Below are 26,265 nucleotides of genomic sequence, written 5' to 3'. Positions count from 1 at the left end.
AAAGAGCTCTAGTGGTGTTTTGAGCTCCTTTATTTCTGCTGGCAACGAAAAATCATCCCGAAATGCTACATTGTTAATATGCAACTGCATTGATTTCTCTCGCCACAGAATCTTACTCGAATCTTTTGTTATTGATTCAATACCTGTTTAAATAAAACTAATTATTCACTAAAATAACACAATCTTGAGCAACTGCTCATCTGTCAAGTCGGACAGCTTATACCGAACCCGGTTTTCCATTTCCTGTAATATTTCTATTTCTAATAAGTAAAATCACTCCATCAATAGAAACAAACACATAAATTACAATCTATTGTGAAATATCAGCTGGCAACAAAAGTTGTCTTGTATCCCCAAACGTGCCTCAAGGCACGTATCGCTATTTCGATGTCACAACGGATGTCTTTTATATATTTGCAAATCTGTAACTTAATTTTAATCGTAAATTAACTCACCTTTCAAGAAAAAAATTATGAGCTGGATAGGTTTATATATTCAAATTTATTTGCACAGCAAAACACAACATAAGGCAGACCAAATTTTACGCGCGAAAAAAACATATGGCTTATGCATATCGAAATATAAGTCGCGTTAAAAGCTTCGGTGAGCTCTCAAAGCTGAGGCTCATAACTTTGTGTGCTTTTTATCAACCGTCAAAAATTATTTAAACGTTTGAAAAGCTGTTAGTTTATTAGTTAAGGCCAAAAACGTAATACGCGCCTTCAGGCAGGCTTACGTGTTTGGCACTTTTTCGATATTTTCAATTATTTTTAAATATTCATTGTTTGAACAATATTGGTCGTCCTCGCCAAGGTTTTCATCGAAAACTAATGATAATATATTTGTTGTCTTAAGCATGTTGGCACCATTGTCATATGTAATTGACACTATTTGGCTTAAGTTTATATTATATTTACTTAGGACTTTTAGCACTTCAGCGGCAAGATTTTTGGCTGTGCTCGATCCAGCACCTTTAAGCTGTACCATGCCCAATATAATGGATTTTATTTGAGCTGAACCAATATATTGAGCACTTATGCCAAAAATGTTTCTTGCCAGCCGCGTGGCACTGTCTATTTTTAGAGACAATAATTTATTTGCCACTTCAGTGGTTATATACGCTTTTATATTGTTTGCCACTGTTTGCAAAGTTTCTTTTTGCAGTTTGATGCATTTAAAGTAATTTTTTCCGTCAGCAGCTTTGAGTCCATCACAAAATGGGTCAACGATATTTCGCATATTTTCCGAATTGAAGGCATTGAAAGAAATGCTGACTTCTGTCACCAATCCAATATATAACCTTAGCAGTTGTTTTTTATTCACTTCACTTCACTTTAATTTTTTTTTTCTAATAGTTTTTTTTTTTAATTTTATGGAGGAATTTGACGACGACGAAGTTAAAACACTTGCAGCATTTAAATTTATTTTGTGTAAATTAGGTAAATGTGTTTTTAATTTTTTTTTTTTTTTTTTTTTTATTGAGGACTTTGCTTTATTTATTGAATCTTCTCTAGATTTTGAGACTAACAATAAGTTTACGAATCTTAACATTAAAATTTAGCTAACAGTGTGTTAAAACTGCATTCTGGTTGCGCGTCTCTCAAGTCGGTCGCTGGGTAGGTAGGTCATTACGACGAAGACGTGATTGGTTGCTCAACCTTGTTAGACCTCTCGCCAGGTGGTTAGGGTGCAAGAGTAGCTTGGTAAAGTACTTTTCCTTCTGTTCTGCGATCACTTCTTTGACTGGTAGGATGTTTAAGTCGCGTTGTATGTTTTCGTTGCGAACGTACCACGGTGCCCCGGTGATGGTTCTCAAGATCTTCGACTGAGCTCGCTGGACTATGTCAATATTACTATTGCTGGCATTCCCCCATAATTGGGAGCCGTACATCCATATAGGTTTTAGTACCGAGTTATACAGCAGGACTTTATATTCAAGGCTGAGGGGAGACCGAGCGTTGATAAGCCAATGAAGGCTGCTGGCTTTTAGCTTTAGGTGTGTTCTTTTGGCTTCAATGTGCCGGCGCCATGTGAGTCTTCTGTCGAGGTGTACTCCTAGATATGTCACTTCGTTTGCTTGCGGGAGTAGAGTGTTGTTTAATGTTAGCGGCGGACAGTTTTGCCTGTTCAGGGTGAATGTAACGTGCTTGCATTTTTGTTCGTTCACTCTAATTCGCCAATCTGATAGCCATTTTTCAACATCTATTATATGAAGAGCTAGCTGCGCAGTTGCTTGCCTCGGGCATTTTGAGCGGCTAAGAATAGCTGTATCATCAGCAAACGTAGATGTTGTTATTCGTGTGCTTGTCGGGATGTCTGCTGTGTAGAGGACGTATAGTGTTGGCCCTAGCACACTACCTTGAGGAACTCCAGCTCCAACAGTGAAATCATCAGATATAGCAGAGTTGCATCTCACAACAAATTTTCTGTCGTAAAGGTAAGACTCTAAAAGCTTATGGGTGTTGCTGGGGAGCATTGTCTTAATCTTGTACATTAGACCTTCTAGCCAGACTCTGTCAAATGCTTGAGAGACATCTAAAAATATGGCAGTACAGTACTCTCGTTTTTCGAACGCGAATTTCTGATGTTATCCGGTTGACCTGCTCAATTGTTCCGTGCTTTTCACGAACCCAAATTGATGTGACGGGATTCCTTCCTGGAGTCTTAGGTATGTGTTAATCCGAATCAAAACGCATTTTTCAAAGAGTTTAGATAAGCATGAAAGTAGTAGGCTTATAGGTCTATACGACGTGGGGATTGTGTGGTCTTTTCCCGGCTTTGCTATCATTATTATAATTGACTTTTTCCATCTCACTGGATAGTAGCCAAGTTTTGCGATGGCATTGAAAAGCTGGGTGATAGTGCAAACGGCGCAATATGGGAGCTCGATGATCATTTTGGGAGTTATGAGGTCGCAGCCCGGGGATTTTTTCGGATTCAGTTGATTTTTGATGATGCTAACGATTTCATTTGGGCGAAATTCGATTGGCTCACGTTGAAGCTGAGGATCGTTTGGTAAAGTCGGCAGAGTAAACGCACTCGTGGCAGGATTTGGTTGGAATACATTTTTAAGGTGGTTGGCAAACGTGCTGGCTCTGTCTGCATCGCTACGCGCCCAGCCTCCTGTGGGATTTCTAATAGGCATCACGGTTTCTTTCGGTGAGCTCAGAGTTGGGTGAGCTCTCCATAGTGAGTTTTTCGTACTAGAAGTACACAATTGCTCTATGTAGTGGCGTTGGACATATTCTTCTTCTTGCTGTAGAGCTTTAGTAAGTTCACGTGAGGCATGTCTTAGACGTTGCTTAGCAGATGGCGATCTGTGGAATTGCCACTCTCGACGTAAGCGTCGCTTTTCGAGGACGAGCTGCTCGATTTGTAGATTTGTCTTCTTTCGATTGCTTTGTGTATTTATGGTTTGAGGTGTTGAAGCTTGGGCTGCAGAGACAAGTACAGACTCCAGTGAATTAACAAAGCTGTCTACGTCGGCTTCATTATTGAGATGGGGACTTAGCTCAATGTGTGAGCTTATATACTTTCTGTACTTAATCCAATTAGTTTTCTGTGAGGTCAATTTTAGTGATTGTTCCAATGTTCCTGGATGCCGGAGTAGAATAAACAGTATAGGCGAGTGGTCAGATGAAAGATCCGAAAGGCATTCGGCGCTTATCAGATTTTTTTGAATGTTTTTGGTAATCGCAAAGTCTATTAAATCGGGCAGTTTCTTTGGGTCTGCCGGCCAGTATGTTGGTGTGCCAGGAGAAACATAGTCGAGCTTGTTCTTGGCGTTGATAATGGCATTGTAGAGCTGCTTTCCTTTTGGAGTCACGAGACGAGATCCCCAGTGTGTGTGCTTGGCATTGTAGTCTCCTGCTGCTATGAAGTGGTCTCCTAGTGAGTTGAAAAACTGCATAAACTCATCTTCAGCTATAGTGAAGCGAGGGGGGCAGTATACGGCGGCTAGTGTAAGTTCGTTGCCGGTATTTAGTTTTATATTTATAGATGTGGCCTGTAGGTAGTTTTTAGCAAATTTGTTATGATAGTAGTGCTTAATACGGCTTCTGATTAGAATTCCAGTCCCACCATGTGCTTTACCGTCTGAATGATTTGTTCCGTAGAAAGTATATCCTCGTAGATGAAAATTGTATTTGTTTGTAAGGTGTGCCACATGCCCTGTGTCAGCATAATATCGAACGTGGGACACTTGCGCAACCAGCACCAACGTGGGATCACCAGCAGCGACGGCAGCAGCAGTAGCGGCAGCGAGCTTTCATTTTAAGACTTTGAATTGTTATAAGTTAGTTTCATTTTGTAGCTGAATAAAGCAATCGCTTTTTTTTAAAAAAACAAACTTAACGTTTTGTTAATTTATATAGGTTGCACTCGTATTTCTACAGGGGCTTATGTTCTGGTTCGAGCTCAAACTTAAAGAGTGGCTGCGGCTTTCTATCCCTGTTAAGAATTTTGAAAACTGTCTTTGCGCTAAATCCCTTCTCTTATAGCGCTTTGTTATCTCTGCAGGTGTTACTTCGGATTCTATGCCCTAAGTACGACTTGCAGGCCCTTGCTGATTTTTAGCTGATACGTGTAAAAGTTCTTTTTATTCTCGTAAGATATTTCGATAATATTCTGTAATTGTCTTCAGACTTCATTTGAACTTTTGTTTCCTGAATGTTGCCCTTTACAAGGGGTATTATGTGGAAGTTATCCTTGCCAATAAGCTCAATAATTTTGTTAACGAGAACATTGGAACTTTTTTCTCGTATATAAATAGGCGGAGGCTTTGGCTTCCTTTTCTCGACTTCAGTAGATTCGGCCGCCTCAACCTCATAGGCGTCTGCCAAGATTTTGAATCGGTTCGAGTTCATGTCCGTTTCTATTGCGGCTAGGCTAGCATTGCCACGGATTATTTTGCGTTGAGAATTTAGAGGGCTCATCTTTCTTTTAATTTGAATGTAGCGATCCATACCAGTCTGCACAGCCGGCTTAATAGGTTCATTGTTTTTGTTCTTTTTTTTCGGCAGCGCAGCGACAGACGCAGTAATGTTTGCGCTGCTAGCTGATGATGTCGCTAAACGCGCTGTCGATACAGTTGCGGTTGTTGTTGTTGTTACGGTTGACGTTGTCAGCGAAATTGCGGTGCTGGTTACTGCGCTCTTAGGCTGCAGAGACATCGATGGAAGCGAGGGAGAGCATGAGCGCGCTCTATTGCTCTCTACGTTTAGAAATTCGGTCGAGTTGGGGGTAATTGACCGCACTTGATCAGAGCTTGCATTATTTTCGGTCGCTTTAAAAGAGAAGTACGCGTTGTTTCTTTGTTGTGAGAGCCGTCTCTCGTCTTGCTCACGGTTACGTTGTGCACGAATGTCGTTTTGACTCATTGTAATCGAGATTGATTAGTTATAGATTTAATTGTTATGATTTATATTAATTAATTAATCAATCAATATAAACATTAGCGATTTCATCGCAAAGAGCGTCTTTTCGCGTTATTGTAGATTTTTTAAACCAGTCACTGCACTTATGTGATTTTATTGAATATTTTTTCCCGGAGCACAATAAATACACGTCTGCATGCGACGACGGTTCGCAGATAAGATGTTTTTAAATTTTGAAAGTCTATTATTTTTTAGTTTAGTTTTACATGTTTTACATGTAGCTATGCCTTCATCAACGTTATTTTCAAAATTCATCCAAATATCACTTTGCGCCATAGTTAAACAATTAAGCTCCTGTATCGATATTACTTCAATTGACACTGATGCACAAGAATCAAGTATCAAACAGTATAAGCAGAAAAATTCAGACGTGACAGTAGTTTCGACAGTAGTCGCGACTGCGACATGTAACGACTTGCAGAATCGAAAGCAGCGAGCAGTTGCTGCTGCTTTGACTTGCGATGCCGATCGTTTTCTGCTTTTGCAACGACTGCGACTTCTGTTTTCTTCAGAAGCAAAAGCAGAAGCAAATGTTCATTTTAAGAGGTCGCTCGCAGTCGAAGCAGTGAAAAGCAAAAATATTGCGACTTCTGCTACTTCGACTGCAGTTTTTTAAACACTGGATTAAAGTAATATACAAATATGTATGCATTTGGACAAAACAAGACAAGTAAGAAAGCTACAGTCAAGTGTACTCGATCTAGGTGTTCATACGGACAGACACACAGACGGACAGACGGACATGGCTAGATCGTCTCGGCTGTTGACGCTGATCAAGAATATATATACTTTATAGGGTTGGAGATGCCTCCTTCTACCTGTTACATCGTTTCCTGCCGGCACAAAGTTATAATACCCTCTACCGTATGGGAAGCGGGAATAAACAGCGAAATGGTTGCATACTACACATTAGAAAAATCGGAGTTTTTGTGTTCATACATATGTACATATGTATGTATGTATGTACATATATGTATATTTTATTTTATATATTGATTGCACTTTTAACTAGTTAACTTTGCACTTTCACTTGAATTGTTGGAGAGCACACATGCATACATACATACGTCCTCAATTGGCGATCAAAATAAAAATATTGTAGTATGTGCATATATTGAGAGAACACTGTACCGAATATAAACAGTTAAGCAGCAACACTTCGTTAATGCAATGCAAACAGTTAAAGAAAAACACTTTGTTGCTTTACATAGTATGCGCATATTTCGAGGGAACACTGTACCGAATATGAACAGTTAAGCAGCGACACTTCGTTACAGTTACTTTGTCGCTTTACATTCCGACTCGAGTGCATTCATATATGCACATAAGACTCTCTCTCTCTCTCTCGCTAATATGCTTTGTCGCATATTCTTAGAGTATGTAATGTAAAACGTAATACATAGCTATGCAGCAGCTTCGCTGCCGGCACGACGGCTTCGCCGCGTGCTTTTCTTATTATGTACTTAGGCTAAGATCGTGCTTAGATTTTTTGGAATAAATCATTATCAAAGAGAAAAACCAAAAGGCACAGACGTGCCAGTGCCACTATGGTCCGGATTGCCGATTTGGTGGCATAAAGTCCAAAACTTTATGAAAGAAAATCTGAATTTTTTATATATTTAAACTAGATACCCTAGATAGAAAGTATCAATAAATATTTTTGTCAAAAATGCAACCTTGCAATTTTTAGAGATGATTGAAGTCAGGTGATTGAGCAGCTGATTTTTCTGACAAAATTGGCGGGAAACTTTTAGTGACTTTGAGCGCTTGGCAAATCCAAACGAAGTAATAACTTTCTATTTTTTAAAATGGATATTGAAGTTAGAGGTATGTAAATTAAGAATAATAAACACAAATTGTGTGATAATTTGTTTAACGTTATATACAACATATGTGTACTGTTTTGTGTTGTCCAAGGAAAACAAAAAGCTTACAAAAGTTTTCAACTTCTGTAGAAGAAAACAAGATGTTCTGCGTATTTGTGCGTTGTGTAATGTATGTTAAACAATAGTAGACACTTTATATTAAATTTGAATAACAGTCCGGTTTGCGGCTTTTCCGATGCTTTAATTATTTAGATGTGTTTGAGTTCTAACATGCCACGTTGCTGGACGTGTGGATCGTCAGCGGGAGCCACTCTTGCGCGCTGACTAAATTTATATTTGGTCAAATAGATGAATGTACACTGAGCGACGACAAAAAAGGAGTGCAATAAATAAAAACAAAAAAAAATTAAAATAAAATATCACGTAAACGTCATGATGTCTATATGGGCATTGGAGTAGGCGTGGTCAAACTTACTTGGAAGTTTGCTTAAATATTTAGGATGGTTTATTATTGAAGTATGCTGTAACGGCGCCTACAGCAACAGGCATTGAATTTGGCCTAAAAGTTTGCTAGGTTTAAGCCAAGGTTGAAGTTGTTGCAAGTAGCTCCTAAAAGTATGCCTTTTAGTCTGTCGAATTAGCTTAAGCTGCTGTTAAGCTGAGCTTGAAGCAGCGCTGCAAAGCAGCTGATAAGCTGAGCAGTGTTGTAAACTGCTGATAAGCTTAAAGTGCATCGGTTGCACTGGAAAGCTCAGCTTTGACATTTGCGCCAGCTGCATCAGCTTGAGCACGGCCAACTTAGCGTAAGCCGGTTCCCGTTTTATCATTTTTCTGATGACCGGCGGCGAACAGAGACGCATAATTATAGAAAAGTTAAATCGAAAAGGCATCAAGCTCTAGTGGGGATTTTTCCATTGCCATTGCTGTTAGTTGGATTGATTTTGTTACCTTTAAGGCCTTGCTCCTTGTTTCGAAGCAGACAGCCAGTTTGCTTTGACTAAGTGCCTTCACAAGCCGCAGCTTGTCCAGCGGAGCAGCAGGCTTCAGTTTCGCCCAGCGGAGCACCCATGCCGGCAATCTCGGCCAGAGGAGCACCCCTGCGCTGGCCCTCTCGGCCAACGAAGCGCCTTTAGGCGCCAGCTTTAATTCTCTGCCAGCGTCAACATTTGTTTTGTGAAATCTTTGATCTTCTCTAATCTACTTCACATTGTTGTGAAAACAAGAAAAATGATTTAAATTAAATCATGCAATTGATATAAAAACAAAACAAACGAAATTCAATTTACCAGTTCTAAAAAAAAAAATGATCGGAAAAAAAGGTGTAGCGCTTTCGCATTGAATAAAAATTTACCAATTCGAAAACAAAGTTAAAATTTAAATGAAAGTAGAAAATGAAAGTGTAGTTTTGTTAAACACAAGTAATAAAAAAATGTAAAAGTGTACTACAAAACTAAAAGTAAAATTTGATTAGTAGCGCTTGTGTCTGAACGCAAATTAAAACAATGCACAGTGGTTGGGCTTGTATGAAGCCGCGGCCAAAAATATTTCCCGTTGAGATATCGTTATGAATTTTCCCCAAAAATTTAAAAAAAATATTTGTATATATAGTAAAAAATTGGATAAATCGGAGGACTATATCCTATAGCTCCCATACAACCTTATTATGGCTTATATACGATTGTGCGCCAAAATTCTACCGGTGGAGTTACAGTGCTAAAATTTCATATTAGAGATTTAAGATATATATAAGATATATATAAGTATTTAAATTATATTGCTGCTTTCTTCTACCAAACTAGTTACTCTTCGAGTTTTTTTCTTCATTCGTGCCCACTTCTGTACACCAAAGATCAAAGATGTACATGCGTGAAAAAATCCAAAAATCTATAAAAAAATATTTTAAACACACTGTAAAAAAATCGTATCATATAGCTTCATTACGGCACAGATTTTTTGATGTTGATTGGGCGCATGTTATCGGTATTGATTCCTTTCATTCAACCAATCAGATTGATATTGGATAATTGAAGATTTCATGCGTTTGTAATTAACCCAAAAACGTTATAATCCTCTTACAAACGTATTCAATTCGCTTTGACACTTCACTCTTATCAACAATATAGCCGTTTTTAATAATATTTGCTTCTATAACTTCAATCAATTTTGTTCGCCTTTCAACGGCGCTACCTTCTTCGCTGCACCATTACATTAAAAACATCTAAACGTGAGAATACACGCTTATAAGCAGAACCTATTAAAATTTAAAGCAAGGGAATAAACAAAAAAATAAATCAAAACTATTAATAAATGAAAAACTATTAATAAACACAAACTCAAAAGACGAAGACAGGGCAACAGCACAACAAGCACACGAGCGAAGCATACGTCCTCAATTGGCGATCAAAATAAAAATATTGTAGTATGTGCATATATTGAGAGAACACTGTACCGAATATAAACAGTTAAGCAGCAACACTTCGTTAATGCAATGCAAACAGTTAAAGAAAACACTTTGTTGCTTTACATAGTATGCGCATATTTTAGAGAGAACACTGTACCGAATATGAACAGTTAAGCAGCGACACTTCGTTACAGTTACTTTGTCGCTTTACATTCCGACTCGAGTGCATTCATATATGCACATAAGACTCTCTCTCTCTCTCTCTCTCTCGCTAATATGCTTTGTCGCATATTCTTAGAGTATGTAATGTAAAACGTAATACATAGCTATGCAGCAGCTTCGCTGCCGGCACGACGGCTTCGCCGCGTGCTTTTCTTATTATGTACTTAGGCTAAGATCGTGCTTAGATTTTTTGGAATAAATCATTATCAAAGAGAAAACCAAAAGGCACAGACGTGCCAGTGCCACTATGGTCCGGATTGCCGATTTGATGGCATAAAGTCCAAAACTTTATGAAAGAAAATCTGATTTTTTTTATATATTAAACTAGATACCCTAGATAGAAAGTATCAATAAATATTTTTGTCAAAAATGCAACCTTGCAATTTTTAGAGATGATTGAAGTCAGGTGATTGAGCAGCTGATTTTTCTGACAAAATTGGAGGGAAACTTTTAGTGACTTTGAGCGCTTGGCAAATCCAAACGAAGTAATAACTTTCTATTTTTTAAAATGGATATTGAAGTTAGAGGTATGTAAATTAAGAATAATAAACACAAATTGTGTGATAATTTGTTTAACGTATATACAAACATATGTGTACTGTTTTGTGTTGTCCAAGGAAAACAAAAAGCTTACAAAAGTTTTCAACATCTGTAGAAGAAAACAAGATGTTCTGCGTATTTGTGCGTTGTGTAATGTATGTTAAACAATAGTAGACACTTTATATTAAATTTGAATAACAGTCCGTTTTGCGGCTTTTCCGATGCTTTAATTATTTAGATGTGTTTGAGTTCTAACATGGAGCCACTCTTGCGCGCTGACTAAATTTATATTTGGTCAAATAGATGAATGTACACTGAGCGACGACAAAAAGGAGTGCAATAAATAAAAACAAAAAAAAATTAAAATAAAATATCACGTAAACGTCATGATGTCTATATGGGCATTGGAGTAGGCGTGGTCAAACTTACTTGGAAGTTTGCTTAAATATTTAGGATGGTTTATTATTGAAGTATGCTGTAACGGCGCCTACAGCAACAGGCATTGAATTTGGCCTAAAAGTTTGCTAGGTTTAGCCAAGGTTGAAGTTGTTGCAAGTAGCTCCTAAAAGTATGCCTTTTTAGTCTGTCGAATTAGCTTAAGCTGCTGTTAAGCTGAGCTTGAAGCAGCGCTGCAAAGCAGCTGATAAGCTGAGCAGTGTTGTAAAACTGCTGATAAGCTTAAAGTGCATCGGTTGCACTGGAAAGCTCAGCTTTGACATTTGCGCCAGCTGCATCAGCATGAGCACGGCCAACTTAGCGTAAGCCGGTTCCCGTTTTATCATTTTTCTGATGACCGGCGGCGTACAGAGACGCATAATTATAGAAAAGTTAAATCGAAAGGCATCAAGCTCTAGTGGGGATTTTTCCATTGCCATTGCTGTTAGTTGGATTGATTTTGTTACCTTTAAGGCCTTGCTCCTTGTTTCGAAGCAGACAGCCAGTTTGCTTTGACTAAGTGCCTTCACAAGCCGCAGCTTGTCCAGCGGAGCAGCAGGCTTCAGTTTCGCCCAGCGGAGCACCCATGCCGGCAATCTCGGCCAGAGGAGCACCCCTGCGATGGCCCTCTCGGCCAACGAAGCGCCTTTAGGCGCCAGCTTTAATTCTCTGCCAGCGTCAACATTTGTTTTGTGAAATCTTTGATCTTCTCTAATCTACTTCAATTGTTGTGAAAACAAGAAAAATGATTTAAATTAAATCATGCAATTGATATATAAAACAAAACAAACGAAGTTCAATTTACCAGTTCTAAAAAAAAAAAAATGATCGGAAAAAAAGGTGTAGCGCTTTCGCATTGAATAAAAATTTACCAATTCGAAAACAAAGTTAAAAATTTAAATGAAAGTAGAAAATGAAAGTGTAGTTTTGTTAAACACAAGTAATAAAAAATGTAAAAGTGTACTACAAAACTAAAAGTAAAATTTGATTAGTAGCGCTTGTGTCTGAACGCAAATTAAAACAATGCACAGTGGTTGGGCTTGTATGAAGCCGCGGTCAAAAATATTTCCCGTTGAGATATCGTTATGAAATTTTCCCCAAAAATGTAAAAATATATTTGCATATATAGTAAAAAAATTGGATAAAATCGGAGGACTATATCCTATAGCTCCCATACAACCTTATTATGGCTTATATACCGATTGTGCGCCAAAATTCTACCGGTGGAGTTACAGTGCTAAAATTTCATATTAGAATTCAAGATATATATAAGATATATATAAGTATTTAAATTATATTGCTGCTTTCTTCTACCAAACTAGTTACTCTTTCGAGTTTTTTCTTCATTTCGTGCCCACTTCTGTACACCAAAGATCAAAGATGTACATGCGTGAAAAATCCAAAAATCTATAAAAAATTTTTTAAACACACTGTAAAAAAATCGTATCATATAGCTTCCATACGGCACAGATTTTTGATGTGATTGGGCGCATGTTATCGGTATTGATTCCTTTTCATTCACCAATCAGATTGATATTGGATAATTGAAGATTTCATGCGTTTGTAATTAACCCAAAACGTTATAATCCTCTTACAAACGTATTCAATTCGCTTTGACACTTCACTTTTATCAACAATATAGCCGTTTTTAATAATATTTGCTTCTATAACTTCAATCAATTTTTGTTCGCCTTTCAACGGCGCTACCTTCTTCGCTGCACCATACATTAAAAACATCTAAACGTGAGAATACACGCTTATAAGCAGAACCTATTAAATTTAAAGCAAGGGAATAAACAAAAAATAAATCAAAACTATTAATAAATGAAAAACTATTAATAAACACAAACTCAAAAGACGAAGACAGGGCAACAGCACAACAAGCACACGAGCGAAGCATACGTCCTCAATTGGCGATCAAAATAAAAATATTGTAGTATGTGCATATATTGAGAGAACACTGTACCGAATATATAAACAGTTAAGCAGCAACACTTCGTTAATGCAATGCAAACAGTTAAAGAAAAAAACACTTTGTTGCTTTACATAGTATGCGCATATTTAGAGAGAACACTGTACCGAATATGAACAGTTAAGCAGCGACACTTCGTTACAGTTACTTTGTCGCTTTACATTCCGACTCGAGTGCATTCATATATGCACATAAGACTCTCTCTCTCTCTCTCGCTAATATGCTTTGTCGCATATTCTTAGAGTATGTAATGTAAAACGTAATACATAGCTATGCAGCAGCTTCGCTGCCGGCACGACGGCTTCGCCGCGCGTGCTTTCTTATTATGTTACTTAGGCTAAGATCGTGCTTAGATTTTTTGGAATAAATCATTATCAAAGAGAAAACCAAAAGGCACAGACGTGCCAGTGCCACTATGGTCCGGATTGCCGATTTTGATGGCATAAAGTCCAAAACTTTATGAAAGAAAATCTGATTTTTTTTTTATATATTTAAACTAGATACCCTAGATAGAAAGTATCAATAAATATTTTTGTCAAAAATGCAACCTTGCAATTTTTAGAGATGATTGAAGTCAGGTGATTGAGCAGCTGATTTTTCTGACAAAATTGGCGGGAAACTTTTAGTGACTTTGAGCGCTTGGCAAATCCAAACGAAGTAATAACTTTCTATTTTTTAAAATGGATATTGAAGTTAGAGTATGTAAATTAAGAATAATAAACACAAATTGTGTGATAATTTGTTTAACGTTATATACAACATATGTGTACTGTTTTGTGTTGTCCAAGGAAAACAAAAAGCTTACAAAAGTTTTCAACTTCTGTAGAAGAAAACAAGATGTTCTGCGTATTTGTGCGTTGTGTAATGTATGTTAAACAATAGTAGACACTTATATATTAAATTTGAATAACAGTCCGGTTTGCGGCTTTTCCGATGCTTTAATTATTTAGATGTGTTTGAGTTCTAACATGGAGCCACTCTTTGCGCGCTGACTAAATTTATATTTGGTCAAATAGATGAATGTACACTGAGCGACGACAAAAAGGAGTGCAATAAATAAAAACAAAAAAAAAATTAAATAAAATATCACGTAAACGTCATGATGTCTTATATGGGCATTGGAGTAGGCGTGGTCAAACTTACTTGGAAGTTTGCTTAATATTAGGATGGTTTATTATTGAAGTATGCTGTAACGGCGCCTACAGCAACAGGCATTGAATTTGGCCTAAAAGTTTGCTAGGTTTAAGCCAAGGTTGAAGTTGTTGCAAGTAGCTCCTAAAAGTATGCCTTTTAGTAGTGAAACAAGAAAAATGATTTAAATTAAATCATGCAATTGATATAAAAACAAAACAAACGAAATTCAATTTACCAGTTCTAAAAAAAAAAATGATCGGAAAAAAAGGTGTAGCGCTTTCGCATTGAATAAAAATTTACCAATTCGAAAACAAAGTTAAAATTTAAATGAAAGTAGAAAATGAAAGTGTAGTTTTGTTAAACACAAGTAATAACAAAATGTAAAAGTGTACTACAAAACTAAAAGTAAAATTTGATTAGTAGCGCTTGTGTCTTAACGCAAATTAAAACAATGGTAACTAAAATCAAAGTATCAATTAAATCAAATTAAAAGCGAAGCGTTAACACATTTAAAAGCAAATTATACGTACGATCGCAATTATAATAAAACTAAATCAATTTGTAAGAGTGCGATAAAAAAAAAGAAAAGAATGAAATTGTACAAGGAAAATATCAAAACAAGAGTGCGATTAGAAAAAAAAGAGGAATGAAATTGTAAAATAAAAATATCAAAGAATTTGTTTAAATTAATTTATACTTTGTTGCTCCAAAGATTTATTGTATTCAATTCAAAAAATGTGCGGATGTGCTTATTACAGCAGAGCCAGGCTCTGTTGCTTGTGATCATAGGATGGTGGGGGATCCTTGTCACGTAACACCAGTGACAAGATGGTAACCTAAATCTCGCACTCTCTCTCTTCTTTTCTCTCTCTCTCTCTCTCTTCTTCCCTCTCTCTTTCTCTCTCTTATTTCTCTCTTTCTCTGCAGAAACATAGAAACTTTAGTTTTTTTTTTTCTCTTCCGGTTAGTGTTCTAGCTTTTCTTTATGTCGCAGTACGCTCAATTCACATCTTATTAATGATAGTGCGCAGCGAATATAGGATAGATTTGTGGAAGCAAGACCACCACCCCCAAAGCCGACAAGCTAGAGCCGGATACTATAGCGTGACCCGCACCCACAGATATATTCACACACTTAAGAATATATGAGAAATAGTACATTATAAACAAGTATAAAGTAAATTTTAAAAATGATATAATATAACAATAAAATATAATATTTAAATCTAATAATTTTTAAATTGTATTTGAGAATATTTCAATTTTTTGTGCCGTATTTGCTTTTTTCCTAATTGTTTAACATTTAATTGTTTAATAATACGTATAATTTGTTTATTTTAAATTTGTTTTCTTTTTCATCGGCTGTGATTCATTTCAATTTTATTTCTATTTATTAAGAATTACTTTATCTTTGCGCAACTTTTATCTATTTTTATTCTTATTTAACTTTTCTGTAAACTCATTTTTGTTGCGTGAATTTTTTTTTTTTTTGTGTGCGTAATGTGCAAGAATTCAAATATTTGTACAAGATGTACATTTTTCAGTTTTCTTTAACGAACTTACCCCCAGAACTCCTGCGGCGGTGATCGATCTCCGGCGAAGTGCTGGAACGGGCTAAACGACGAGGTGTTGTGCATAATAAAAATAATAAATTTTGCACAATAAGCACATCCGCACATTTTGAATTAACACTATCAATCTTTAGTACAACAAATTATTAATTAATTTAGACAAAATTTTACTTATAATTTCATGTTCTTTTCTAGACATGACTTTCATATTGTTTTTAATTTTCGATTTGCTTTTCATACAAATTATCAATTAATTCAAACAAATTTTTATTTTTTAATATGTGTTCATTTTACACATGAGTTTTAAAATTCTTTTTCTGATTTACGATTCGCTTTTGAATCACTGAACACTCATTCTTTCTTTTTCTTTTACAATTTACTAGTACTCTTGTTTTTATATTTTTCTTTTTACGAGATCATTTCTCTCTAAAGGCACTCTCACAATTTGACTTAATTTATTATAATTGTGATCGTATGTGTAATTTGTTTCATACATAGGTGTTAACGCTTCGCTTTAAGTTGTTCTAATTGAACTACACACTTGATTTTAGTGGCTATTGTTTCAATACATACAATTTTTAAATTTTTTTTTTTTTTGGTTTTGTAGCGCACTTTTATTATTTGTGTTCAATAGAACAGCACTTTTATTTTCATTTTTTTTTTGTTTTGTTTTGTTTTATTTAAGATCTAACTTTCTTTTCAAGCGCCACACTTTTCGATCATTTTTGATAACTTGTAAATTAGATTTTTGTTTGTTTCGATTTACAAGAGTAACATGATTTAATTTAAATCTTTGTTTTGTTTCACAACACTTTTAAATGATTACACTTCGAGATTCGAATCTTGAGAGATTCATAGAAAAGTTCACTATGTTGCTTGCGCTGTTGATGGTTACAGATGGCGCCTAAAGGCGCTCCGTTGGCCAGGCGGTAACCAGTAGAGGCATTCCGCTGACCACGAAGTGACCTGAAGGGTGCTCCGCTGGCCGAGCTGGCCGGTGAGGGTGCTCCGCAGCCGAAAGGGCCGGTAATGGTGCTCCGCTGGCCGAAAGGGCCGGTGAGGTGCTCCGCTGGCCGAGAGGGCCGGTGCAGGGGTGCTCCGCTGGCCGCGAGGGCCGGAGAGGTGCTCCGCTGGCCGAGAGGACCGGTGCAGGGGTGCTCCGCTGGCCGAGAATGCCGACGCGGGTGCTCCGCTGGGCGAAAAAAACCTGCACGGGTGCTCCGCTGGCCGAAAGGGCCAGAGCAGGGGTGCTCCACTGGCCGAGAATGCCGGCACGGGTGCTCCGCTGGGCGAAAAGGGCCTACTGAGCGCTCTGCTGGCAAACGAAGCCTAGGATGCCTCCTCAATAGCTGGATGCCTTCAGATTAAAATCTTCTATTATTACGCGTCTAGGTACGCAGTCGGTCATTAGAAAAATGACCAAACCGGAACCGGCTTTCGCTAAGTTGGCGCGCTCAAGCTGATGCAGCTGGCGCAGATGTCAAAGCTGAGCTTTCCAGTGCAACCGATGCACTTTAAGCTTATCAGCAGTTTTACAACACTACCTTAAGCTCAGTTTAACAGAGCTACATTAAGCTCAGGTTAACAGCAGCTTAAGGTAATTTTGTAGACTGAAAGTGCATACTTTTTAGGCACTGAATACAACAATACATATCTTGGCTTAAAGGTAGCTACTTTTAAAGCCCTGTGTAAAACAAAACATAAGGTGACGCAAAACTTGCATACTTTAGGTGCTACCTGAAACAATATTAAACTTGGCTTAGACCTAGCAAACTTTAGGCCGACTTTAATGCCTGTTGCTGTAGGCGCCGTTACACACTAACACCACAATAAAAAATGATACAGTGAATCATTTAAAATCGATATGGGACAGAATAAATGACATAAATTCTACTTAACAGTTATGCTCAACACCAAATTCGGGCTCACATCAATCTGTGAACCATTTTTTTTATAAAGAAAATGAATTATTAAACGCTTACTTAGAGCAAGGGATCCAAACGGATGTCAGTAGTACATTCGACGTCTACTCAAAGATTGAGAATCTTCAACTTCCTTTCCAAAGAATCGATGCAGACGTTCTCACATTTTGGAAAGGAAATCAGTGCACTGACCAAGAGCTACTACATATATGCACTAAGTAATGTTTGCTTTGCTGTACCGCTAACTCAGGTACATATATAAAATGTTTTAATAAATTAATGTTCACAGATTCATAAATACAAATGTTTTCTAACAGGTGACGATTGAACGAACATTTTCGACGTTAAGACTTGTACTTACTGACTACCGAAATCGACTAAGTCAGGAAGTACTAGAGAATATAATGCTGGTCAAATTGAATCCAAGCATTTTGGACTCAGCGATTGACAACTTATCTCTTTTTCAAGATGACGAAGATTTTGAAAGTTTATTTTGAATAATATTGTATTTTATGAAAAAAATTAATTTAAAAAAAAAAAAACAAATTGTCAAAACTGTTTGATTTATCAGAATACAGGGGGCAGCAGCAAAGCAAAATCAATAATTTTCAAACCGCGACTACTGCTGCTGGCGACTTGCATAAGTCGAGCAGTTGCTGCTCCTTAGACTTGCGTTGCTTCGCGAAAGCACCAAAGCAGTCGACTGCGACTACTGATTTTTTTCAGAAGCAAAAGCAAAATCATATGAAATGAAACTAGCTGCATTTTTTTAAACATTGCTTTAATCGTTGTGCTTAGAACATACACATACTTTGCATTTAGCTTACTCATATGCGCAATGTTTCTGCCCCGTTTTCACTTGCCCTCAAACAATACCTTGCAGAACTGGAGGTGTCGATTGGCCATGGGTAAGTGCTTACCTCGCCGATCACTACATGGGTACTTACTAAAGTGACCCTATAGAAAACGAACGTCGAACCACCTAGTCGACTTGAGTTGCCGATTGGCCACAGGTAAGTGCTTACCTCGCCGATCACTACATGGCACAGTGGGCGATTGGGTCTCGCTAGCGGCATTTAATTAATAACTTCTAAACTAAAATAGATGTCTTCAGTCGGTTTTTTTTGCACTTGATCAGAAAAATTCATACAATAGAATTTTTTAAAGTTAAAAAAAAATTTTTTTTAATTTTTTTTTTTTAATTTAAAAAAATTTTAAATTTAAAATTTTGTTGAACTTTTATTTTATTTGAACTTCAATTAACATATTTCATATATAAAGTTTATCTAAAAAATGATGGATGATGGAAAAAATGGGATGACTTCTGAGTGCAATACTAAAAAAAGATCCCTTTTTGGTACTAACACTGTGTCTAAAAAGTACCATAGTTTGAAGCTAGCACGTAATAGCAGTTCATATTACACATTTTGGACGCCACTGATTCACACTTTCGGCTAATAAAAGAGTTAGACTGATCCACTTGAATCAGGTAAGTTCTACTCTACGAAAACACAGGTGTATGCCAATCCGGGGCTAGTTGTTAATACATTGAATTACTACTACGTTTTATGAGCTACACATTTATAGACCGGTCACAAACATTGATTTTTTTTGAAAATACATACCTTGAATATAATAAAAAACCAAACTTCTAACAAATTCACTAAAAATTGTAAATTTCTGAGAAACTCGAAATCAATGCGCGAAAAAAGAAAGAATTTTCTAGGGCTCTTTGCAAATCATATGGTGTGTTTGACCGTTCACAGCTGATGATCAGTTGATCGTAGAGCTTTTAAAAATCTAATCAAAGCATCTGCTATCGATATGTGAAAAAATATTAACGGTTTTTTAATTTGAATTAAATGCCGCTAGCGAGACCAAATCGCCCACTGTGCATGGGTACTTACTAGATTGACCCTATAGTAAACGAACGGTGTTTGTTATTTTGTGGAAAGAGCATACCAGAGAACGGCAAGGGTACACCCAAACAATAAGTGTACCCGAATCATTTGTGCGTTTACGGCACTTAGAGTGTGATCGGCACTCTTAAATAAGTGTTGTTGCCTTGCACTGATATTTTCGGACATGCTCATACGCACACTCGCAAACGATTTCGTGCTCTTTTCTGCATGTATACATGAGTTGACGCCGATCAATATGCGAAAGCAAAATAATGTGCGAAATTGAGAGCACAACACTTGAGACACACAATATGTGAGAGACAAGTGTGTTGTTGTTATTCTTGCATTAGCTTCATGCATACATCCATATTTGTTTTAAGTTTTTAAGATATATATGTACATATATGTGAGATGAAAATAAAAGCCGTGTTTTGCTGCTTCATTGCGCGTATTTAATTTAAATGTTTTCAAGAAAGTCATTACATATTTTATATGAATTTGAGATCGTTCATACAGATAAAGGAACAGGTAATTCAGTCGTTAATAGTTTTCCTTTTGATTCATTTTAATCTTAGATTAGAAGTCGTAAATTAAATTAAGTAATTGCCGTCTTCAGTGACTAATATAAAAATAACAAATGCTTATAATTATTACAAGTTAATGAGTCTTCAATGACTAGGTCTTACAATATATATTTTGCTAATTCCTTCTCAGGCTTCAACTAACAACTGAAATCAAGCGACCAAAAAACCAGTGATCATGCATTCATACAAGTCAAAGACACTCGAAATCATAACTGTAAAGCATGAGTGTTCGCTAACAGCGCATTATTTGCGCATTGCCTTTGTGATCTACCGTTGCTTTTGGTACACTTGCTTTAAGTGCACTACGCAGTTTACTTATCTCAGCAAAATTTTTGAGTGTCTTGTGAAATATAATCTACGCCTTACTGTTTCAATGAGTGACGAAATGCAAAAAAAACGAAACACAGAAAGCGATTTGTGCGTTTTGGGTGTGTTGTTCTATTCTTTTTGTTTGTGAGTGCGACAAGCACTCCAAGCTTATAAGTGTGAGGCTGTAAACAGAGTGCGCGCTGAGACGAAGACGAAGATGAAGACGAAGACGAAAAACAGTGCAGAGCAATTCATATAAATTCGCTCGCCCGCAAACAGAGTGCGCGCAAAGCCGAAGACGAAGATGAAGACGAAACGCAAGCAATTCGCTTCAAACGGTGCAGTACTGTTTTTGAAGACGAATCGCTTGCTATTTTTGCCTTTGTTGATATTTTTTTTGTTCTACCCATGCTTTGGCGCAATGCATGTTACAATTTACATGTGATTTGAGATTTGCCTGACGGACAAGTTTTGTGAAAATGTGAATTATAAATGAAGAGTTAATTTCGAATTAAGAAAAATTAAATAAACATGTAACTAAATGAAAAGTTAAAATGATTGAAATTAATGAACTATATATATTTTGAATAATTTTCTACCTTAACGTTACAATTTGCCTTTCTACAGGTATAATTGGGGTTTTAGATGTTTTTTTTTTTTTTTTTTTTTTTCTCAGCTTTGTTGCTTCAGAGTGGGTATAATATTTGTTTTTTTTTATTCACTTTTTAAATAAAAAATAGTCTATTGTGTCTCAAAATTTAACCAATTTTTAATAATTAGTGGTTCAATTTTTAACAGAATGTAATCAAATGTGCTAATTTTTATTCGGGTATACTCCAAAATTTTTTTTTTCATCTTGACGCAGCTCATCAAACAAATTGATGAAATTCGCCGAATGTTTTTCTTCCCAAATTAATTGGGTGAATTCCTCCATGCACTTTTTTAATTCTTTTTAATTTTAAAAATATAAACTCTCCTCTAACAGCAGCTCATCATCTGACGAGAAATCCATTGCGATTAACATCATAAAAATCGCAACAAATTCGTCTTGCACTATTAGCTTACTCGCAACGCAAGCAATTCGTCTTCGTCTTCATCTTCGTCTTCGTCTCAGCGCGCACTCTGTTTGCAGCCTGATTCGGGTGACAAAAAGTGACACCCTTGACGTTCTCTGGAGCATACACAAGATTAAAGACAAAACTTCGATTATGCTTTACATCGCTGTTTGTTTACCCGTCTTCGGTGCACCGCTTACAAAACAATGTCCAGAAAGAACCGTTTGTTATACCGCTACGCATAGGGTAGAAGGATATTATAACTTTGTACCGGCAGGAAATGTATGTAACAGGTAGAAGGATGCATCTCCGACCCTATAAAGTATATATATTCTTGATCAGCGTCAACAGCCGAGACGATATAGCCACGTCTGTCCGTCTGTGTGTCTGTCCGTCCGTCCGTATGAACACCTAGATCTCAGAGACTATAAGAGATAGAGTTATAATTTTTTTTCGACAGCATTTGTTATGTTTGCACGCTGATCAAGTTTGTTTCAAATTTTTGCCACGCCCACTTCCGCCCCCGCAAATCAAAAAAATCGAATAACAAGCCCAATTTTAAAGCTAGAGTTACGAGTTGGTATATACAATAATTACTATAGTAGTTATGATTCCTGAAAATTTGGTTGCGATCGGATAAAAATTGTGGAAGTTATTCAAGAAATACTTTTGTATGGGCAAAAACGCCTACTTACTATGGGTCTGAGTTGCTTTGGCCGACAATCTGGTACATTGTGCCGTCTATGGTATATTTTTAATGGTGTACTATATCGATATACCAAACATATCATTTGGTATATTTTTAGTATTTTTGGTATATTTTGAAAATGATACCGCAATATTTTGCCTTTATTCAAAATGGGTAGCGGGTATCTCACAGTCGAGCACACTCGACTGTAACTTTCTTACTTGTTTTATTTTATGCTACTCTTTTGCTTAAACGCAGCTGTGTTTGCTGGCTGATGAAATTTTTGCAGGCATTTGAGTTGAGAAATGCAAATCGGATCAATCGATTATTTGGTGAGTGACTTAAAAAATAATATATGTTTGTATTATATGTGTACTAATGTGTAAATATTAAATAAACAATAAAAGTACGACAAGCTGTTACAATAATGTATAGTGAACGACATATAAGAAGACTAAAGCACCAGCAAAAAGAAAAATATAAAGAAAAGTTATGTTCCACAGTGGAGAACGAAAATGTGCCTAAAGAAGAAGTGGAAATTATTAGAGAAAATTTACATTATGGAAATAATGACAGTGAAGCGAAATTTTTGGAGGAAATAATTTATGAAGACAATATTGACAATGAACTAAAGACGAAAAGAAACGACGGTAACAATAACTTAAATGACGATCTTAAAAAATGGTTTCTAAAACACAGGCCAACACGTGGCTGTGCAATTGATTTAGTTCGAATACTAAAAAAAAATAGTTTAGATGTCGGTCCATTTTACAAATACAGTGCTCCAAAAAAAATAATGCAAATGAGTGGTGGCCGTTATTTCCACATTGGCATTAAAACTCAGATTGCTAAGCTTTTGAATTTAATTAATTTTACTGACGACATAACTATTGACATAAACATTCGCAACTATGGCCTATTTTGATAAAAGTAACAAATATTAAAAATTCTCCTGTTATCCCTGTTGGAATATTTTTGGGAAAATCTAAGCCCAATAGTCTTGGCGAATTTCTAAGCCAATTTACTTGTGAGCTAAAATATCTTCTTCAAAATGGAATTGACACAGAATAAAGAAATATACAATTAAAAATTAAGGGCTATTGTTTGTGATGCTAGGGCTTACATCAGTGGGACTCCCGGACATACATCTTCGCATGGATGTTCAAAAAAAAAATAAATAGTGTTTTAACATACACAACAAAGTGTGAAGACTTAATAACCGACGAGGACTTCAAAAGTAGGTAATATTCAGATCATCACTTAAAACAATATTTGACAAAAATGACACCTTTGAAACCGTGAATGTAAAAATGGTTTCCCAAATTCCACTAGTGTCTAAGTTATTTTTAAATTCGGCCAATTTGAATTTGTTTTTTATTTGCAGTCGAAACAAAGGAGGCTATCGAAAAAGTTGGGATGAAGTAAGGACTTTAAAAGGCATGAGTATGTTTGAATGATTACTGATTTTTATATTCATTATTGTATTATATTATATTTATATATTTATATTCAGCTAAACAAAAAGTCATGGGAAAAAAATGGAGATCCTAGTAGAAGCTTCTTCGGAGCAAACAGCCTCCATTAAAGGGATGACCAAGGACCATGGACAGACGCAGAAGTTGGCATGCCAATTTCCCATTCAGACCGTAAATGATCTGATTGAGTTTAATTCGAATATAAATATCGCTAGCCAAGAGCTCTATGTATGTACCCTGCAGTTCTAGAGGGGTCAATTGCCCTGGGTAAGTGCCTACCTCGCCGATCACTACATGGGTACTTACTAAAGTGACCCTTTAGTAATTCAACGTCGAACCACCTAGTCGACTCGAATTTGCGATTGGCCCTAGATAAGTCCTTACCTCGTCGATCACTACATAGGTACTTACTAGATTAACCCTATAGTAATCGAACGTCGAACCACCTAGTTAATAAATATATGCGCATTAAAGCATAAGTACAAAATAACGGCAAGCATCGCTTTTGTTTTTGTTATTTTGTGGAAAAAGTATACACAAGTTTAAAGAGAAAACTTCGATTATGCTTTACATCGCTGTTTGTTTACGCGTCTTTGTTTTATTTTATGCTACTCTTTTACTCAAACGCAGCTGTGTTTCCTAGATGATGAAATTATTGCAAGCATTTGAGTTGAGAAGTGCAAAGCGGATCCGCGATCAATTATTAGGTGAGTTACTTAAAAAATAATTTATGTTTGCATTATATGTTTAATGTGTAAAATATTAAATAAACAGATAATAAAAGAATATCAAGCAGTTAGTATAATGCATAGTTCTACAGTGGAAAGCGACAATGTGCCTAAAGAAGAGGAAGTGGAAATTATGACAGAAAATCTACGTTATGGAAATAATGACAGGGGAATGCGGCCTAAAAAAGAAGACAATTTCTTTGGTGTTATGATCGGTGAGTATTTTAAAAGATAATTATTTAAAAATCATTATCCACTTTAATCTATTAAGACTTTTTAATCCTTTATTTCCAGATTCAATAACTGAGGACCAGTTGAGAAAGGCCTTGCAGCTCCAAAAAAAAAAAAAAAAAACGATATTTTAAAACTCAAGTTGCCTTAAAATAATAAAAGTATCCGACTTATTAAAATAAAGAAAAATTAAAATTAAATAAAACTGTAATTAAAATTGTAATTTTTTTTTTAATTTATAATGGCCGACCCCTCCATGGGGTCCGATGTAAGCACTTATTTTACTGACCCATCCATGGGTCCCATGTAAGCACTTATTTTACCGGCCGTTCCATGGGGTCTAATGTAAGCACTTATTTTACTGACCCTAATATGTTGCACTATTTCACACTAGTTCGTGGTAATCGAGGCTGTGGCGATTGACCCTATTTTGCGGACATTTCATACAAAAACGGAATTAAGAAATGCATGGCTAGACGCCACTTTGTAAGTAGTGACTGGCTCCTGGTAAGCGCTTATTTCACCAGCAACGAACTAGCGCTCAGAACTGCAGGGTATAAGCACACAAAATTTTCTTTTAGTTAAAGATCTATTTCGTTCACAGATCGATGCAATAACAAATTTAATATCAAACGGCGGGATATTAAAAAACTTAAAAAATATTTTAGCCAATGAAGTGGTCTTGGCGTATAATGTCCCTGCAGTTCTGAGCGCTAGTTCGTTGCTGGTGAAATAAGCGCTTACCAGGAGCCACTCACTACTTACAAAGTGGCGTCTAGCCATGCGTTTCTTAATTTCCGTTTTTGTATGAAATGTCCGCAAATAGGGTCAATCGCCACCGCCTCGATTACCACGAACTAGTGAAATAGTGCAACATATTAGGGGTCAGTAAAATAAGTGCTTACATTAGACCCCATGGAACGGCCGGTAAAATAAGTGCTTACATGGGACCCCATTGAAGGGTCAGTAAAATAAGTGCTTACATCGGACCCCATGGAAGGGTCAGTAAAATAAGTGCTTACATCGGACCCCATGGAAGGGTCGGCCATTATAAATTTAAAAAAAAATTTACAATTACAATTACAGTTTTTATTTAATTTTAATTTTTCTTATTTTAATAAGTCGGATACTTTTATTACTTTAAGGCAACTTGCGTTTTTAAAATATCGTTTTTTTTTTTTTGGAGCTGCAAGGCCTTTCTCAACTGGTCCTCAGTTATTGAATCTGGAAATAAAGGATTAAAGAGTCTTAATAGATTAAAGTGGATAATGATTTTTAAATAATTATCTTTTAAAATACTCACCGATCATAACACCAAAGAAATTGTCTTCTTCTTTAGGCCGCATTCCCCTGTCATTACTTCCATAACGTAGATTTTCTGTCAGAATTTTCACTTCCTCTTCTTTAGGCACATTGTCGCTTTCCACTGTAGAACTATGCATTATACTAACTGCTTGATATTCTTTTATTATCTGTTTATTTAATATTTTACACATTAAACATATAATGCATACATAAATTATTTTTTAAGTAACTCACCTAATAATTGATCGCGGATCCGCTTTGCACTTCTCAACTCAAATGCTTGCAATAATTTCATCATCTAGGAAACACAGCTGCGTTTGAGTAAAAGAGTAGCACAAATAAAACAAAGACGCGTAAACAAACAGCGATGTAAAGCATAATCGAAGTTTTCTTCTTTAAACTTGTGTATACTTTTTCCTCAAAATAACAAAAACAAAGCGATGCTTGCCGTTTATTTTGTACTTATGCTTTAATGCGCATATATTTATTAACTAGGTGGTTCGACGTTGGATTACTATAGGGTTAATCTAG

The 26,265-nt window shown here is 36.3% G+C and overlaps 1 long non-coding RNA gene across 1 annotated transcript; it reads left to right on the top strand.

The window, feature by feature from the left end:
• The first annotated feature begins 24,092 nt into the window (after positions 1-24,092).
• On the top strand, positions 24,093-24,547 carry LOC127566353 (uncharacterized). The gene is made up of 3 exons (XR_007955662.1): positions 24,093-24,177; positions 24,245-24,413; positions 24,493-24,547. It is a non-coding gene; the product is annotated as an uncharacterized LOC127566353 (long non-coding RNA).
• Positions 24,548-26,265: the final 1,718 nt, after the last annotated feature.

The sequence above is a fragment of the Drosophila albomicans genome, unplaced genomic scaffold, assembly GCF_009650485.2.
Source record: "Drosophila albomicans strain 15112-1751.03 unplaced genomic scaffold, ASM965048v2 utg000052l_pilon, whole genome shotgun sequence".
NCBI classification, from domain to species: domain Eukaryota; kingdom Metazoa; phylum Arthropoda; class Insecta; order Diptera; family Drosophilidae; genus Drosophila; species Drosophila albomicans.
Note: the sequence above shows the minus strand (reverse complement) of the source record. Positions and strands in the feature narration are given on the sequence as shown.